Source organism: Pseudopipra pipra, chromosome 3, assembly GCF_036250125.1.
Source record: "Pseudopipra pipra isolate bDixPip1 chromosome 3, bDixPip1.hap1, whole genome shotgun sequence".
Lineage (NCBI taxonomy): Eukaryota > Metazoa > Chordata > Aves > Passeriformes > Pipridae > Pseudopipra > Pseudopipra pipra.
The window spans coordinates 103,970,312-103,989,371 of NC_087551.1; the positions used below are offsets into that span (position 1 = coordinate 103,970,312).

The window sequence follows — 19,060 nt, forward strand, 5'->3', positions numbered from 1 at the left end:
CAACAAAAATAATTGCTACAAGTAGATTAACCCCAACTGTTTGTAAAGTTCAACCCCATTTCTAGCTCCATTTTCCACAACATCAGCATTCCAGCAGATCTGCATTTCGTTGCACAGATGGTCTCTCCAAAAAACACAACAAAAACTATTCATTGTTATACATTTCTGGTGCCAAGACATACAGAAGGTTTATATGCCACTATGGAAAGGTAAGACTGAAGTAAGGATGTTTCTCAGGTAATAAAATCATCTTTTATTTCATCTTCTCTTTCACAAGGGTAGGTGTTACTCTGTATCTCACTAGGTGTTCAATGGACAATATAAAGAAAATTTTTTTCTAGAAGCATCAGCACTTCTAACTAGTTTGTTAAACTAAACACGTTTCTCATGACCATTCTTGACTTCCCTAACAACCTGTCCAAATTCATGTAAATCACAGCCACAGCAAACTGATGAGAAACATAGCTGCTAGGTCTGCATTCGGAGAATCGAGTCAGGTTATTCCCTGCATGGGGCAGAGTCCTGTGCTTGGGGACAAGCAGGTTCTAGTCTCAGATATTAAAAGCTCTGGTTTCAAAAGCACTCCTGTCAAGACAGCACATACTTTTATAAATCTAATCATCATCCAAGTCTGGAATCAAGCGTCGCCTGCTCAATGCAGCACTCCTATCTATTGGGACAGGAGAGATGTCCCAGTAAGTCTGGAAAGGTTTTGTGAATATAACTTTTGTTATAACCAAGACTGGGGAGAGGCTTAAGAGAGTGCTAAGGCACGGAAATATCTTGTTTCTACCAGGACAGCCTCTGTGAGTGTGGATGTTCCCTACACAGCAATCCTCTTTGTTAATATTTTCAGCCCCGCTGGAAGTTTTTGAAAGGGCTTGGAATCAAAGAGGCATAAAGTCAAACTACCCATTGGGCTGAGGTGTCAGGCAGAACAAAGAGAAAAGATAGAGTGTCATTTCAAAATGACAGATGGCCGTGGCCAGCTGAAGTTGCTTCCTCACCACCCCCAACTGTGAAGACAGCACTGGCAGCCTCTCAACATTCTACCCAGCATCTCCTTTCTATTTCCCCAAACCAATTAAGCCAGTTAACTTGTAACTGCTTTTTTTTCCTCTCAGATAATGCATATCGTTCTGCAACAATTCCACAATGCTCAGTGAGTCCTTGGGGTTTTCTATTTTGGTTTCACTTTGGTTTGCTGGTTCTGTCAGGACCTGCCTGTGATGAGAACCATCAGCACATTAACCTTTATCGTGTGAAGAATGCACATTGGATACACAGCATCATTCTCCCTCTGGCAGGGGAGTCTGATGCTCTGTACACACACCAGGTGACACTTACGGCAGCATAATAAAAAAGAAATAAAAGCTACAAAAAGTTTTGTAGCACAGACAGATTCAGAGCGCAGACACAGACGTGGTTGCATCACAGTCACTGAGACCCCAGAAGATGCCAGTGGCCTTCCTTAGCTGCTCTCATCTCTAAAAATGTCAGAATCAAAGCCCTTCTTGCAATATTTTTTTATGCTATACATATTTTAAAAACAAAACCAAAAACAAATAATCAAACAAAACCAAACCAAACAAAACCAAAACCAAAACAAACAAACAAACAAACAAAAAACCACCAAAGCCAGGAGACGTATGTTCATATAAAGCTGTAGTGTGACTATTTCAGAGCCTAAAACTATTATTTATCTCATTCCCAGCAGAAGATCTGAATTCTGCAAGTATCATAGATAGGATACCTTTTCATTCAACAGTAAAATTTCCCCAGTAAGAAGCCAAATGCTGCACAGTGGCTTGCTTTGCCACACAAATTCTAGTTGTTCCACCCTGGAAGAGGTGATTCATTCACCATTAGCAAGCTGAAATTGCAGGGGGCAGCAGGGGAGAAGATAGTGTTTGTGGATGGTTAATCCACTTATCTTCTCTGTCTACTGCGACTCTTTCCAATTTGGCAGACAAGAAAAAACACCAAAAAATTAAATGGCACTCCCCATCCCCCCCAGTATCTGGTAATCTAATGTTTACAGATTTTGTGGTTGCAAAAGGAAATATTCAATATATGTACCATTTATTTTTCTTGCAAGTGTTTAACTTTTGAATCCTGTATTTATCACAGTGTGCGGAGTTGTTCAGACAGATAAACCACCATGCTCCACTGTCATGGGTTGAGCCTGACCGGATTCAAGGCACCCAGGAAAATTGCTAAGAGCTGGGAGAGGTCATAGAGGCAAGACAGACTCAACATGGGAATAATACTAAAATTTATTACTAACAGGATAAGAACTAAAGAGTGAGAAATAAAACAGTCTTAAACACACTTTCCAACCACCCCTCCTTCCTTCCATGGGCTGCAGGTGGACAGCCTGCTCCACCATGGTCTTCACCACGGGCTACAGGGGGCTAAAGCTGAGTCCTTCCCTTGTTCCGTGGCGTCCCTCCCATGGGAAACAGTTCTTGATGGACCTCTCCAATGTGGGTCCACCCCTCCTGGGCTGCAGGTCTTCCATATCTGCTATCCCAAAGGTCATTCGTCCATGAGGTGGAGGGGGTCTCTATACCCCGATGGTTTTTCATAGGATGCAGTCTTTAATGGATGATTTGCACCGACGTGGGTTCCCCACAGGGCCATGAGTCGAGTCTTACCCGGGAATAACCTGTTCCAGCACGAGCTCCTCTCTCCGTGGGCCACAGATCTTCCAAAAGACCCCGCTCCATCCTGGGCCTCCCATGAGGGTAACAGTCCTCTTTCATGCATCCGCTTGTTCCCACATGGGCTCAGCTGCAACCAGCAGGGCTGCCCCGGCCCGTCCCGGCTCGGCCGTGATGGAAGGAGGGGGCAGTGCCCGCCAGTGGCACATAGGAATATGTACGTAAATCACCACTCTCCACAATTAGTAAGTTCATTTTGTTCTGAAAAATGTTTCCTACCATTAACTAAATGGTTTTCAACACATTCCAGCTATACTGTTCTGTATTGGGGGTGAAATAGAGGCAATACACTAAAACCTGCAGATCTTCTCCTCTATAAAGCAAAAATTAGAATTAATTTTAGAATAATTGATTACTTATTTGTCCAGGTCTTGTGTCCACTCTACTGGACAATCCTTTAAAGAGAAAATACAATGTTGAAGCAGAGGACATTTTAGTGAATGGAAGCCAACACCGTTTAGCCCTGTGGCCAGAGGGGAAACAAATCATGCACTGCACACCTTTCTGAAAACAAAATTAAATTCAGTGAATAAATAATAACTCAAAAAGCAGCCAGATAGCTCCATTCATTGAGAACAGCATACAGCTCTGACTTTTCACTCAAACCAGAGTTCACAGGAATAGCGAGGCAATCCTGGGAAACACAGATCCAGTCTTAAAATTCACTCTTTTCCTGCTCTGGCCTGTGATCACTCTTCCTTGGGCCATGGTCACCCATCATTGGCTGCAGAACTCCATGCACCCCCTGAGCCATGTTGTGCTCATGTCCTCAGCCCTGGCTGCAGCAGCACTTCAGTACTTGAAAGGGGGCCTATAAGAAAAATGGCCTGTCAGAAAGTACTTGATGGGGGCCTATACCTACCAGACTTTTTGGTAGGGCCTGTAGCAATAGGATAAGTGGTAATGGTTTTAAAGTGAAGGAGGGCAGGTATAGATTAGAGATAAGTAAGAAGTTTTTTACCATGAGGGTGGTGAAACACTGTCACAAGTTGCCCAGAGAGGTGACAGATGCCCAGTTCCTGGAAACATCCAAGGTCAGGTTGGACGTCTGAGTGACCAGATCAAGTGGAAGATGTCCCTGCTCATTGCAAGGGGGCTGGACTAAGTAAATTTCAGAGGCCACTTCTAACCCAAACTATTTGATGATTCTATGAACCTGACCCATATATTCAGGCTTTATGACAAACTTTACACTAAACCTACTGAGACTCAGGTTTGCAGTGGACACCTCCCATACAGGCCACTGGCAGGCTTATGGAGGGCAATGCAGTACTCTCAGCAATCCACAGAAACTGTGATTTGTGCTTGTTGATCACAAATTCTATTCTAAGCATGTGTATGTGTGCATATGCAAAACACAGAATAAAAATCTCCTAACAATAAAATACCTGCTGCATACCCAAGACCTAGAAAACTCCTATATTGGCCATATTTTGTGGACAGTTTTCAGCATTTAAAAACACTCCTCTCCACTAAAAGGTACATAGGATATCTTCATTAAGACTTGTTCAGAATACTTTTGGTTTTTTCTGTTAGGTCACACAGATACACACAAAAATTCACTTGAAGAGGTTGTGACTATAAAGCTGTCTGTGGGGTGGGAAACACACCCCCAAGCCCATAAAAAACCACAGTTATTCTATGCTTGAGGTGCTGAATCTTTTTACAGGTTGCCAGGCAATACAAGGGGAGATTCAAGCTTGATGTGTAGACCCCAGGTTGGGGTTAGAAGAGAGCAGTAACTCTTTTGCTATTTGCTTAGTGAAAACATCTGAGTTGGAAACTGGAGTGACGTTTGCCCCTGCACACTCTTACAGCATCTGTACAAATTGAATGATGCTGAACCTGCTAATACCACCTACATTTCAGCCAGTTCCAGCCTTTTGTTTCCATGTTGGCAGGAGTACAGAAATGTATGTTACTATAAATAGACACTAACAACACACTGAATGTTCAGAAATGCCACAGCTTATCTGCAGAAATCAATGGAAGCAAAGATGAGGGTTTTTTCACCTGAAAGCCCAAGGCAAAAACAAACTACATGGGCAATACTAGAATACTAGAGAACACTTTATTTTACCTGATATTTAATTATTTAATTATTTTATCCTAAAAAAAACCCACGACACAAAACAAACCCCATTTTACTGTGGTAAAAGGCATTAAGAATCTCACTAAAGAGAGGAAGGAAACAATCCTTAATTCATAATCATATCATCACACCAACATGTGGAGAAAAGCAAACTGAAAAATACCAAGAACTTTTCTAAATCTTATGTTCATATTAAGAATAATGGAAACTGATCCTTCAGTTTTCCTCAGGGTTTTTTTTTTTTCAGAGTACAGAGAATATAATTTCTTCCTGTAAAATATAAATTAAATTGGTCTATCTAACAGTTTAGGAAAAAAAATTAAAAATCTACAAAAATATATCCAAAAGCAGGACACTGAATTTCTGTTCTATTTCAAACAATTATGTGGAGCTGAGCATAAGATAAATTCTAAAGCAAACAACAAAAAAAACTAAGAAAATGTAATAAAGGTGTTTGTGTCACTGATATCACACTTGAATAATTATTACAATTTAATGTTGATATACAAGCAATTGAAATAATTCTTTCAGTAATTTAGAAATAAAGCTTAGATTTGTCTTTATTTTAAAAGTTTATTTGAAAGAGTCATCAAAATAACACCTTTCAACGATATTTTTATGTCAATGAATTCGTATTTCATGAACTGCATACAAATGTGGCTCAGCTAGTTGGCTTGATCCAGGATCTGTCTAGATTTCAAAAAAACTTCTTAGCCATCTTAAAATTCCCATTTTCACAGACAGTGAAAATGCTTTCTCTATAACTTGATTCTTCAAAGTCTGACACCAGTGTTTTTAATGCATGAGGGGTTTTTTTCCTTTTTGTTTGACTGTCAAAAATATTCCTCTTTTAGATAAACCCTACCTTCCATGTTGCTGGTACTAGAAATTGTGTATTTTTATCTTTGTTTACCCACATTATTTTATATTTATAATTTTATGAGATTACAAAATTAGTTACAAATAAAACAGAATATGTTATTTATATTTTTTCATGGTGTCAGCATTTACTTCGCATTTTGTTTTGTGGGAATAATAAAATATGAAGCCAGTCCCCCGAGAATAACACCACTTTTATTGGCAATAATACAACAGGAGTTAATCCACTAGACTTTATTAGTAGAAGCTAGATAGTCTAAGTAAAATAAGATTGATTTTCTCCTTGAATCCTCACTGATCATTTCTCTTCATTAGACATTCAGATTCCCCTGTGATGAGGGCCATAAAATTAAGACAGATTTGCAGATGGAAAGATCATTATATTCTTTCAATACAATCTCTGCTCAAGACCCCATCTCAAAGTAATAAAGACTTTAGTTTCAGGTACACAATGGAGGTATTTTTGTGAAGGTACTTAAGAGGTTTGACGGCCCAGGTTCTGCTTATCTATAGTAAGTTTTTTAAACATTTTATTTAAAGGAATGTAATTATTTTCCAGGATAACTGAAAGACAGAGGAAGAACCAGAGCTATCTGAATATGCTTAGATCATAGGAAATAATTGGATTGAGTGTGAGCTATCAATTTAAGCATAAGATAGATATGTAAAGACAACAAGAAAGCACAACTAATGAGATCAGATTGCTAAATGGTCATAGCTGAGTTGAATTCTCATCCGAGGTAAAGTGACTGGACTTGCAACCAGACAAGCAATTTCAAAGTAATTAAATGCTTTTGCTGTCAGCTGCAAGGTTGCCTCTCCAAACCCACAGCATTTTTACCAGCATCCAGCAAACTGCTAATAAGAATGAGGAATGAAACAGCTGGGGGCTGCAAAATCATGTTGCCATGGAAACCACTGCAGGTGCGTGGTCCAAGGAATAATAAACCCCAGATTTTTAGAGTTTATAAAAAAATAAGGAAGAAAGGAAAAGAAGACAGAGAGAAATAAATAACACAAACCAAGGGCATTGCAAACACTTTTGAGAGAAGGACAGACTAGTATTGTTAAATGGGATCTGTCAGAAAGAACATTGCAGGGGACAAAGGGATTGAGCTGAAAGATATCTCAGTGCATAAGTATGCTAGAAAAAGGAAGAAGAAAATAGAACTAAACAAAAGAAAAATACAAACACCAGAGGGCACTGAAACAGAAATAAAATCTATTACAGGTCACTGTGTTCGGAAAAAAACAGAAGAAAAGAACAGTTCAGAAATTGATGTGGGAATCAGGACCTCTTGAATTGCCTAACATAGTTCTAGTTTTCTTATACCAAAAATCATTTGTACATCAAGTCTCCCACTCATATAACTCATGCACCAGCCTTTCCCAGAATAACAGCTCACTGATCTATGTATAGCACAATGTAAGTCTGATGGATCTGCTTTTTAAGGTATTTAGAGTCCCAAAACTGTAGCTGGTGGGATTTGCTCAGCTCCTGAACAGGCTGAGCACTTAATTCACATTCGTGTCAGTGGAACTGATGTTCCCCATGCTCACCTTGCCTGTCTGAGGACTACTGGCACACTGAAGTTCCTCTACAGACAAGTGAGGGGGATGTGCATCTCTAAGATTGATTGAACTGACCAAGATTTTAATTGTTTTCTCTCTCTCAAGTGACTCTGTAGGACGCATGATCAATACAATTTTTATTAAGACTACATTTATCTATGCAGGTTCCTATTTGTAGAGTTTATGAGTAAAAGGAAGAATGCTGTCTGGAGATGATGTAAAGTGATTTCATTCCAGGCTCACAATACTCATGCAAAAGTGAAGTATCAGAAGACCATGATGTCTACAACCCTGTACATGGTTAAGACTCCTTCATGTGATGGCCCCATACTGCCCTGCAACACATTTATTTTCACAGAGCAAGGAGAGGTAGGTTATAGAGGTGAAGGATTTGGTAAACAAGAACACCAATGACAAGGTTTTTGATACTAGAGAGCTTTCTGGTGACTTTTCTGACTAGGAGGAAAAGAAATGCAGTTTTATAAAGCACCTTACCAGGAAATCCAGGAACAAGACAACAGTTATGGTACAGTGACATGCCATGACCTAGAGAACAGCAAGACAGAGGTTCTGAAGGCAAAATGCAAGTTATTACTTAGGGCACTAAAGGACTCCCTGACAGCATCTCCTGAATTTAGCACTTAGTAGATAAGCAGACAGAAGGTGAAATTATAGTGCAAAGCTGAAAAATTAAGTCATAAAACCTGTGTACATACAAATACAGAACAGAATAGAGAATGGTGAAACTCAAACAGGAAAATATTTGGGCCAGACTTGAACAATGAGAGTACAATTTAAATGGCACCTGAAAATTTATACATACAATGACACAGAGATTAGAAAACTTTAAAAAAAAAAGAGTAAAGTAAAACAAATCAACAAGAGTAAAAAAATAGAAACCAAAGCAAACAAAGTAAAATCAACCAAACAAAACCCCACCAAAATCAAAACCACAGCTATATTAGTTAGCATGCTTGGTTTTCATACATGCACTCACTTAATGAGCATATTAAAAAAATACAAACTCCTCTCCCCCAAAGCCATAATGAAGTTGTTTATCTCAAAAGAGACATCACATAAAAATTTAAAACCAAATTATTTTCATGTTATACATGAAATCCAAAAGACGAAAAATTTGGAGCTACGACAGAAATTGTTTAAATAGATCATCCTAAAGGCTAGAAAGATAACCAGGCATTTCTGAAACAAACTAAGACTAAATGGCCTACAGAGATGAAGCACAAAATTAGAGAAACTTCTAGAAATAAGATGATCTTTTGAGTCCTATCCAAATGAAGAAGGAGAAAAGAACTGGAAGGAAAATTAAGGAAAGCAAAAAAAAAAAAAAAAAAAGGGAGGAAAACCAAATAGTAACTACTCCTTCATAGAGGTAGAAAGCCTGACAAGAGTAACTCTAGGACTACTAGATGATCAAGGTGTAAGAGAAATGTTTAGAACAGATATAGTCATAGCAGAAAATCCAAACAAGTTTTTTGTAACTGTGCTTATCATGAAAGAATCACAGGATCATAGAATATGCCAAGTTGGGAGGGACCCACCAGGATCATCAGACTCCATGGCCCGGCACAGGGCACCCCAAGAGTCACACCATGTGCATGAGAGCATTGTCCAAATGTCTCTTGAACTCAGACAGGCTTGGTGCTGTGATCACTTCCCTGGGGAGCCTGTTCTGGTGCCCAACCAACCTTTGGGTGAAGAAACTTTTCATGATATCTCACCTAAACCTCCCCTGACACAGTTTCATGCCAAAAATTCAGGAAGAAGATAGAGGTTTCAAGGAGAAACAGACCAGTAAGGCTGGTGTTTGTATCATATAAACTGCATAACAGAAACTGCTAAAAATAATGCAGTTAATAGATATACGGATAAATATCAAACATTTGGAAAGATTACAGTATCTGAATAAATGTCAGAAACAAGCCAAACAATCTCCAAATCATTGTTTTAAGAGATATTCCAGAATAAAAAAGTACCTACCTTTAAACAAAAAGAAATAAAAATATATCAGTTACTAGAGAACTGAAGATGAAACCTTGATATTAGAAAGAAAGTAGAAAAAATATGAAACAAGCCAGTAGATGATATTAACATCAGTATAAATATAAAAATGTATTGTCTAAATCACGTGGTGTTACACTAATGATATTTCCTTCCCTAGCAGGGCAAGAGGGGTTGACCTGGGCTGGATTCCCACCAAAGCTGCTTCAGCCTTGGTGGAGCAAGAGCCTGCTCCACTGTGGGCTTCCCACGAGCTCACAGCCAGTTTTTATGACATCTACCTGTTCTTGTGTGGAGTCCTCCACAGGCTGCAGGTGGATCTCTGCTACACCATGGACCTCCATGGGCTGCAGGGGCACAGCTGTCTCATCAAGGTCTGTACCACAGGCTGAAGGGGAATCTCAGCTCCAGTGCCTGAGTACTTCCTGTCCCTCCTTCTGCACGGACCTTGGTTTCTGCAGAATTGTTCCTCTCACATATTCTCACTCCTCTCTTCTCTGGACAAAATTACTTCTGCACAATAACTTCTTTCTTCTTCTCAACTCTGTTATCCCAGGTGTGCTACCACCATCACTGATGGGCTCAGCCTTGGCCAGCAGCGGGACCGTCCTGGAGCCGGCTGGCACTGGCTCTGCTGGACATGGGGGAAGTTTCCGGCAGCTTCTCACAGAAGTCAGCCCTGTAGCCCCCCACTGACAACACCTTGCCATGCATACCCAATACGTAGGACTATCAGACTAGTGAGAAGAAGATTAATATTTGCATCGTGCTTTTAGTAAAGCTTGTGGCATTTGACATTTACACAGGAAAATAAAGGATATATCATTTAGGTGAAGTTATTATTAACTGCCTGCACAACCAACTGACAATAATTAGAAAGCAACATGTTCATAGAATAGTTATTAATAGTTACTTTTAACCTGGAAAGCTGGGAGATGAAACAGGAGATTTGTCATAGGTTTTGAATTATATTCTGAATTTCCAGTAGTGATACAGTTGAGAGCAGAAACAATTTTTGGATGCTGTAAATGCCTTAAAGGTTCTCAAGGACATGGTTAAAGCCTCTTACAAAAGCTTTTATCAAAGAAATGCCAAGAAATTTAACCAAAAAAAATGGTACCTCTGAGAAAGAAGAATTAAAGGTGTAAGTACAAAAAACTTAGACCCTTTACACAGCACCACTGCAGAAATGTAGCTGGGGCTACAGTAAGCTTCAAATAAAATGAGTTGAGAACAGGAGTACAGAGTAAAAGTAACTCTGTAATGAAGGTATAAAAGCATTGCATGAAGGCCATGAAAAGTAGCTATTCTATTCTGCAAAGTATTGACAAGACCACAACTATGGTACAATATTTCAAATAAAATCTGACAATTCAAGGAGAAACCAAAGGAGGTGTTCTAAAAGTAACAGTGGGGGGAAAAAAAAGACAGAAAAATCAAAGAATTATATTTGTTGGAACTGAAGACAATGTTTTAAAAACCCTTTCAAAATATAAAAGTTCATAATAATAAAGGAGGCAACAATTATGTATTCTCCAATATGTTAACAGTTAATTTGAGACAGGGATGTTTTTCTGTTACAGTTTTAGGAAAATTAAACAAAACAAGCATTTTCAACATGATGACAGTTAAGTACTAGGACTAATTAACTGTGCTAGGTAATCCTACCACACCTTCTAACTTGGCCTCTATTATTATCAAATATATTGTTTCCCTGCTGGAAACAAAGTGGCAGGGCAAACACCCAATAATGTAGAGCCCACCTTTTGTTTGTTGTTACTGGATTGCCTTTCTCAGTATTGAAGATGCTTGACCTGGTTTCTCTTTGGCTAATGACTGGTCTGCAGGGAATTTATTGGTTCTACATATTTGCAGTTGCTTACCTACTAGAGGCTGTGAGTGCTATTTCTAAAATGACAAACTTTAAGGGCAAATTTGCTATTTGCTAAATGCATCAGACTTTAAGTTCTTCCTCCGTTAACACTTAAAATAGCACAGCAGCAGAGTGATAGTAGATGCAGCATGCCACTTCCTCCTGAGTTACAAAGTGCATTGTTTTTTCAAGGTTTTTCATTCTAGATAGCAGATTTCATTACCTTAACTAACCATTTTGCTCTGTTATGTCAAATGAAATACCAGAATATCCATGAAAGCTCGAAGTCAGACAAAGTAATATCTCAAAGTCCTTATAAGGAAAAGGCTCAGTTAGAAGCGAGATGCATCTTAGTGTTCATGAGAGAGATAATACTCAAGGATAAAGTGATACTTGATACAACTTAGACTGAGCTAAAATATTTTAAAGTTATTCAATAGGAAAAGGGTTTTTTTAAAAAAAAAAATGTTGCAAAAACCCCCAGCCTTGGCACTGCAAATTTGGCTGCAGTTTCTAGAGAGATGATGAATATGGGGTGGGAAGGTAGAACAGCTAACAGGATTACAGAAATGAAAAGGTAGACATCTGAAGCAGGGCTAAACCCCAGGGAACTCCCTGCTCACAGGACAAGGGGCTTCACATTCTGCAGTGCAGAAATGTGACAGGGTGACAGTGTGGACTCATATGTTCAGTATCAAGGTTTTTGAAAAAAAACTCTTCTACGTAAACTTATTCCCTGTTAAGGATAAGCTTTTATATTAGGTGCCTACAAAATGAGACTTGTTAAAAAAAAAAAATCAAGCATGCATGCCTATTTTGGCTTCCAAAGCAAGGACTTCACTATGTTTTAAAGGACTTTACAATATTTTACAATGGGGCACAAGCTGACACAGGATGTCCTTCTGTTTGCATCTTGGGGAACCAACCAGGTTAGAAGCTGTCTAATGAAAATATTGTGGGGCAAAGCGTATTGGTAAAGTTTATTGGCAAAGCCAATAAACCACATTAGAAGCCCAAAAGAAAAACCTAAGGCATAGGCTGATATCTGTCCAATAACACCAACATTGGCCCAGTTGAAAAATCTCCAGGGAGAAATCTCATGGAAGTCAACAGATTCTCTTGAAAGCCTCCCAGAGCCCCACTATAATGGAAATTTGTCTCTCCTAATCCTACTCTTGACCACCAATGTACCCAAGGGCCATGGTTCCTCAGGGGGTCCAAACTAAGAAGTTCTTCAGGAATAACCATCTGCTGCTTACCTCTTCCCCAGGAAGACTTCCTGCAGCTCTCCTCCAGCTGCAACTACAGGCTCAAGGTGAGGGAGAGGGAAAAGGAGCATTCCAGTGCTGCACTGCTGAGCTACCTGCTGCCCCAAACCTGTCACCCTCTAGCTGAGGCTCAGGTACCTGCCTGGGACCTTTCAGACCTGCAGAAACTTCAGACTCACAGAAACCACAAGATCCACGTGGGAAAGAAGAAGCCAGGACAGTGTTTTGTTAAACTCTACCTCTCCAGAGGAACAGCTGACGCTGTGTCTGCCCTTTTATGAGCAAGAGCTTTCACCCATATTTTCATTGGCAGCCTACAAACAGAAGGTTGGACAAGCCCTGTCTCTTCAAACAGGTTAATAAAGAGCACCATATGGATTTAGTTCCAGGTCAGATAGAAATCATTGCTAAATCAAAGTGGAGAGCTAATACATCTGTGTAACGTCATCTGATTATTGGCAGATAGATTATGTCACAGAATTCTCCCAGGCCGAGTCATAAGCGATTCACAAACTCGCTTTAGGATACAAGCCATGAATTCATAGCCCTGGGGTCTGAAGCTCTTCCCATTTTATTCTGAACATTTATAAAGGAGATTTTTGCTGTTAGACACAGGGATAGCTATGGAGTTTACATATCACAGATTCTGATGCACTTCTTTCATCATGTTGTCTTCCTCTTGAAAAAAATTAAAAGATCTTTAGCTAAGTGTTCCAAGAGTAAAACAATGGGACATACAGGGCTTTTAAATCTTCTCAGCCAAATGAAGATTAATTAAAAATCCTAGAAGCTCATAAAAGTAACAAGTTGTGGTAAGCAATCTGGAGAATAAAATTCTCATAAAAATACCTACTTGAATATTTGAAAAATCTAAAAAAAAAAGGAAAAATCTAAGCTTGTCTGCAAGGAAAACTAGCCTCCATTTGTTCATTTGATTTTCCATCACAAATATGTGGAATAGCTCTAAAAAGAGCAAATTTCTTCCATTCTTTCAATTTCATAATATTTGAAAGCCTCATATTGTTTACACTGACACTCTGGTTAAATGGTAAAGCAGAAGAATTTGGATAGGCACCCATAAATGAATGCAGTAACCACACAACCACTAAGAAATTAATGTTTATAGAAAAATAATTTATCTCTCTCTAGTCCATCTTCTCTCTGCTTTGTGCTCTGACTTCTGAACAAAAGGCAAACAGATGAGCCAAAGGACCTGTTCTTTCTTCTGGTGTATCTCTAGAAAAAGAATGTATGATCTGACTGAGCATACATTTCTTAGTGCTGGTCTAAAGAGAGGAACAGGTTGGCCTTGCAGCAGCAAAGTCTCCGGATACCTCTGGAAAACTGCATTCTTCTCACTCAAACTCTACAAATAAGAAGCTGAATAAGTGTAGTCTTAATAAAATAGTAATAATAAGTGTAGTCTTAATAAAAATTACATTGATAAGCTGCCCTGGAAAGAGAGAACACAATTCAAATTTCGGTTGGTTCAGTCCATCTTAAAGCTACATATCGTCTTTGCTAGACTCTACAATTAAGTTAGTCCTTAGAGGATGTTTCAAAAAGTGACTATCAAAAATACGTTAATAAACTTACAGTTTTCATACAAAGATGTTTGCCTACTTCAGATTGTTCAATTTTTGGAAATGTCAGAAGCTGTGACTGTACATCACTGGGGCTGCTAAAATTCTCCAGGCCAATGAGGAAAAATCTTGGCATACTGCAAGAGAACAAGCAACCACAAAGTTCTCCTTCATCTGCCTCATAGTTCCCTTTTTATAGCTCAGGTGCAAACCAGTAAATGCAAAGAACAGGCAAGGGAAATCTCATTCTCTAAGGTCTCAAAGTTACAAATGTATACAGCAATGCAAACTGATCTGCAGCTCTTAAAGAGATGGAAAAGCTGCCAGCTCCAAGCACTGAAAGTGAACACTCTTGACATCAACCCTCCCTGAAACGCTATTTTCCACAACAGTGCTAAACAGTAGTCTTCAATAGAGGAGAGAGCTCTCTTTAATAGAGGGGAGGCGTAAGGTTAAGCCAAACTCATCAGTAAAGTCAGGCTGTGAGATGTTGGCTGTCAACCATCACCTCCATGCGCAGATGTGCGACACTTCCCAGTAACCCTCAGTGGCGGCTCTGTAAGCGCTGGAGGTCGTGTTATTCAAACTTATCCAAGGGATGCCAGGAATTATTCCACTCTTTTCCTCACAGTTACAATATTCCTCTGGTTAAGCCTTTGTAGATTTGAAATTTGATCTGATGTAGCATAGAGGCGTTTTCAGATTACAAAATCCAGCTTGCTGATTTCTGTTCACCTGCAGATTTAGTCCTTACATGTTGAACTGTGATTAAAACCAGAGGCTGAAACTAGCAGCTGCAATAAGTAAAATGGTAATGAAAGGAGATCTTACCAACTAAATCAGTTGTTGGTACTAATTGGTTTTCTCTTGGGACCCTTCACATTCATGGGAAAATATATCAGACTGCTATTGCCAGCCAGGAAGAACATTTACTCCATGCTGTCAGAGGTCTCTTCCCACGGCACAGAACAGCATTAAATCCTTGCTGAAAATCTCAAATGCCACAAAATGTCATGAAAAACAAATGAAGCATGCAGAATATTGCCAGTGTCTTCAGTCACAGCAATAGCAGGAAATTTAACACAGAGAGGTGAGTCTTCCTGTTTTGTTGCACTTGTTGATAATCCTGAAGACCTTGAGCCTATTCCAAATAGGTTTTGGATACACAGTGAGCAACTGAGCAAACAAGGAAACACTTTTGAAGGTGCTCTCTGAATTTCAGGCCTGAAATATAACAGACTGAGCTGCACCTACTTGTACTTTGCTGTGTGTATAAGGCATTACTCTTCAATGAAGCCAAAACTAAGATATGGCATGAACACCACTTGTGGTCTCTTTTCCTTCCTTCTCTGACTTTTCAACTTACAGGATGGAAAACAACTTTTAATATCAATAATAACTTACCACATTTAAAGTAGGATCTTGGAGCACAGAGAAGTTATCAAAAATACCAACTATTTTTAGAAGCCTCATGTAGGCAACTGAAAAGTATTTTAGTGGCATTTCAAGGAATTAGATATAAATGTGTTCCAATACTCCTGTAGTTAGTAAAGTGCTAAGTGCAAAAGTTATTTTTCCTTACCCTTTCTTTTTTTCAATGCTGACAATTTTATACATTATGATTAGGGAATTAAAGGAAAAAAAAGGAACTACATTTTCTGGCTTCAGAGGGCTGATGACTTTACTATGACTTCAGTAAACTAATCTTACAAATTAAAACCAAATCTCTTCCTCTGTTTTTCCTCCTCAAATATCATTTAATGGTTAGCAAAACCTGAAGAAATACCATGTTTTTCACGTCCTCCTGAAAGCCACTGAGAAAAGTTCCAAAATAACTTCCTGTTCATTTTTAATTAGAACTGTCACTGATATTCCTTCATTTTCTCTGAAAGAAAGAGAGAGCCAGATTGCCCAGATCCAAGGCCTAAACAGAGCACTGACATTTAACTAGAGGCAGCATATCCTTCCTGGTCAATATATTTTTCCCTGATAATTGGCATGTAAAACCAAAATTCAGTTTAAACTAAGAATCCTTGGATAAAGGTGGTGAAAGAAACAAACCCAATTTGGTGAACAAAACCAAAAAGACATCTTCAACCTGGTACAAATCATGTTTGTAAGGCCAAGCAGGTGCTGAGCAGAATCTGTGCAGAGATTGTATTGTCACATTTGTCTTCACTGATTATTTTCTCTTAGCACATCATCTTTAACACATAATGTAAATATTCTGTTGCATATGGGTTCAGAGCTTTCACGGTATGAGTCTTTACTGGGGCATCCAGGGAATACTATCATAACAAATACTGCCCTCTGAAAGCAAAATGATCTGAAGGAATCAACAACTAATTAAAAAGCCTAGAGCTCTAAATACAAGTGGTGGCTTGTAGTCCCCTTCATTTACCTTTGCTCATTGCTCATCTCTATAAGTAAGATATATTACTTTCATTACTCTCCAGACCAAGACCCTCAAATTCCTGAATTTTATGTGTTAAATGTTTTAGAAAATCCAACAATTAGTCTGAGCTGTTTAGCGTTGTCTTGCCAGTCATTTTTCCATCATTATGAACAGAAAAAAAACCAACCACATCACTTAAACACTTACCTAAAATTTTCATACCTATGGAGACCTATCAAGTAATTGAAGAGATATAGATTATATCTGGATATGAAGCTAACAATAACACAAAACTTACAACTTTAAATATCTTGAATCATCTCAAACTGGAATTACTTCATAGCCATATTTCACAATCACTTCTAATTTTTCATCCACTTATGTCCAGAAATTTTGAAAGTGCCAAAGACTGAAAAACCCCACACTTAAGGCTCATTTTTGTTACAGAACAGGTGTATAATTTTATAGCTTCAAAGTCAAAAATCATCTAGGCCAGTTTTCACTCTACTTTACTCTGCAATGTCTTGACCAGAAATAACAGAATCACAGAATCAATCAGGTTGGAAAAGACTTCCAAGATCATCAAGTCCAACCTTTGATGGATTATCACCTTGTCAACTAGACCATGGCACTAAGTGCCACATCCAGTCTTTTCTTGAACCCCTCCAGGGATGGTGACTCCACTACTTCCCTGGGCAGCCCATTCCAATGCTTACCCACCCTTTCAGTGAAGAAATTCTTCCTGATGTCCAGTCTGAACCTTCCCTGGCATAGCTTGAGGACATGTCCTCTTGTCCTTTTGCTAGGTGGTGAGGCTGACCCCCACTTGGCTACAACCTCCTTTCAGGGAGTTGTAGAAAGTGATAAGGTCCCCCCGAGCCTCCTCTTCTCCAGGCTGAACACCCTCAGCTCCTCAACCTCTCCTCACAGGACTTACTCTCTAGAACTGTCACCAGCTTCACCCTTCTCTGGACTTGCTCCAGCACCTCAATGCCTTTCCTGAAGTGAGAGGCCCAGAACTGAACACTTCACCAGTGCAACATTTAAACCATTACTATGACAAAATATTTATTAAGTGCGTAATTGAAGGGAAGAAGTTACAAAAGAAACACTTCCAAGATTAGACCTTAGGTTGCACTACCATTCCCTCTTTGAGGTTATACAGGATACTGCATATATATATTACACATACACACTATTGAAATTTACATTCATACACTGTTGTGTCTTTTTTCCTCTATAGCCAGAGTCAATGCAGTTGCTACTATCAGAATAATTAAAATCAGCCTCCGGTTTCATTCAGTTTGTATTCTTTATTGTTCTCACTTTTCGACTAAACTCCCTCTGCTTACTTGTTTTCAAGCATTACTTTTTATTTTAAACAGCATACATCTGTTTTGCTCATTAGAATAAATATTTTACATGCACATTAGGTAGATAAAGATTGCCAAGGAAAAATGCTGTCGTGCCATTCTCTGTACCTGGATTGCAAAGGACATTGTAGTGTAAATCAGAGCTCTGAGTGGAGCTGGCTTTCCCATTACCGTGCCCTGCAAGCACAGGAAGCTTAGGAGGGTAGGATGAAAGGACATTCAGAGACATTCAGGGTGTCAGCACAGTGCTGACAGAAGATGCTGATTTCAGAGTGAGAGGAACACGATTCAGTTTCAATGATAATTACATTCTTTATGTTAAATTTTATTTACACTGAATTTCCTCTTTTCCCATCCCCCTGTACCACTAGGAGTGAGGAGGTAGGGAAAATTGGTAGTGAGGTTGAGCCTGGGAAAAAGGGCGGGGTGGGGGGAAGATGTTTTAAGCTTTGGTTTTTATTTTGCATTACCCTACTCTGGTTTGATTGGCGATTTCACCAAGTGGAGTCTGTTTTGCCCATAATGGTCCCTCGTAAGTGATCTCTCAGTGCCCTTATCTCAACCCATGAGCCTTTTGCCACATTTTCTCTCCCCTGCCCATCCGAGGAGGGCAATGATTGGCATCAGGTGACCACCTGGTGTCCCGTCAGCGTCAGCTCACAATATACACAAAAAATTTCCCCTAACTGTCACTTATCTGGTACTGAGAAGGTACAGGAAGCTGGGTTTTGGAAATGACATGTGCAATAGGGAAGCTGTTAGGTTCTCTGTCATCTGCTCCCAGGCAGCTTCAGAAAGCAGAGTCTCTATTTTTAAGTAGAAATGCTGACCAGGTTGCAAGATCCAGTTACGACTGAGCTGGACATAACATCAGACTTTATCTTCTGTTTGCACAGCTTAGTGTGTCCCATGGAGGTTCAATCAACATGATAGAATACTCGGCTTTGTTCAAACAGCAGAGTCATCAGCATGAGCACCAAGCCATCCCCTTTGTTAGCTAATACCGAAGCAAGTGAAGAAAAATGACAGATGAAATCTATCACTATAAGAAGAAATCAAAGTAAATAAGATTTTCATGTTTCTGAATGTCATGGTAGACAGAAAGGCTTAGAGAGGAATTTATTTTTTATAAAGTTTTAGCTTTCATAATTACCCACTGAAAATACTGATTGTAGTTGAAAACCGTCTTTCCTAAGCACTAAGGAAAGATAAGGCTTTGTCCTTGTGTTGTTGAAGTCTTCCCACTCTACAATGGGATCCTCATTCACTCTGCAAACTCAGTA

General features: G+C 39.2%; 1 long non-coding RNA gene across 1 annotated transcript; it reads left to right on the top strand.

Annotated features, from left to right (window-relative positions):
* Positions 1–9,599: 9,599 nt before the first annotated feature.
* LOC135410634 (uncharacterized) lies at positions 9,600–10,120 on the top strand. The gene is made up of 2 exons (XR_010428805.1): positions 9,600–9,659; positions 9,842–10,120. It is a non-coding gene; the product is annotated as an uncharacterized LOC135410634 (long non-coding RNA).
* Positions 10,121–19,060: the final 8,940 nt, after the last annotated feature.